Here is a 1,130-nt window from a genome sequence, read left to right on the forward strand (position 1 = left end):
AATTCTTTGCTTCCACTTACCTTTCTGAAAGTGGTCTATTTCCAGGAACCTGCATTTCTGAGGTGGCTGTTTACTTTCCACTGCCAATATTTTTTTCTTCTTTGCAGTCGTTAGTAACCATATTAAACATTCCTTCTAGTTATCTTTAATTTGTATCCAGTTGTTTGGAGATGTAGATTCTCAACAGAAAAAAATAATTGGAATTAATAAAATACAAACTTTGTACTTCAAATATACCCCTAAGAAAATGAAAAGACAAGCTACAAAATGGGAGAGAATATTTTCAAATTACGTACATGTTAAAGGACTTGTATTCAGAATACTCTTGTATTCAGAACTCTTAAAATGAATTCTTACAATAATAAGTCAAACTACTCAATTAAAATGTGAACAAAATATTTAAATAGATATTTCTGTAAAAAATACTTAAAGAGTTCCGGCAAAATGGCGCTCTATCACCACACCATCCCTCCACAGCAAAGATCCGAAAAACTAAGCCGAACAGAGAATACAACAATCCTGAAACCCTAAAACATCAAATGAAGAGATAAAGAACTCAGCCAAGCACCAAATGGAGTGAGAAAACTAGCAGAGAAAGGAGAACAAAGAGAGATTCATGCAGAGGTCCTCTACCAGCTAACGCAGTGCAGATCCGCCATCTTGGACTCCTATCAGAGACCAGCAAACAGGGAGTACGAGAAAGCAGCCTCACGGAGCTTCCAGTGGGAGACAAAATAACCGACTCGGCCTCCTCTGCTTCCCGCGGCCACAGTCTCTTGACTGGGAAACAGCGGCTGCTTGGACTCCCCACACCCAAATGGGTGGCTCTCTGAGTGCCATTTGTTGGCTGCTGGTGTTGCTTTTTTTCTGCTTCTTTTTATTTCTTACTTGCCTCTCCCCACCTCCCCCTCCTTTCGCTTAAACACCTGGCTCCGTGCACAATCTTTGCTTGTTCCTGAGGGGCTGCAGAGCTCCGGTAGTCTGTAATATACGTTTTCCCACTCTCTACCCTTCTTCACCCACACTCAGCCTCCTCTGCTTCCCACGGACACAGTCTCTTGTCCAGAAACACCGGCCCGCACTAGCTGGCTCTCTGAGTGCCATTTGTTGGCTGCTAGTGTTGCTTTTTT

This window comes from Trichechus manatus, unplaced genomic scaffold (genome assembly GCF_000243295.1).
Source record: "Trichechus manatus latirostris isolate Lorelei unplaced genomic scaffold, TriManLat1.0 scaffold00006, whole genome shotgun sequence".
Lineage (NCBI taxonomy): Eukaryota > Metazoa > Chordata > Mammalia > Sirenia > Trichechidae > Trichechus > Trichechus manatus.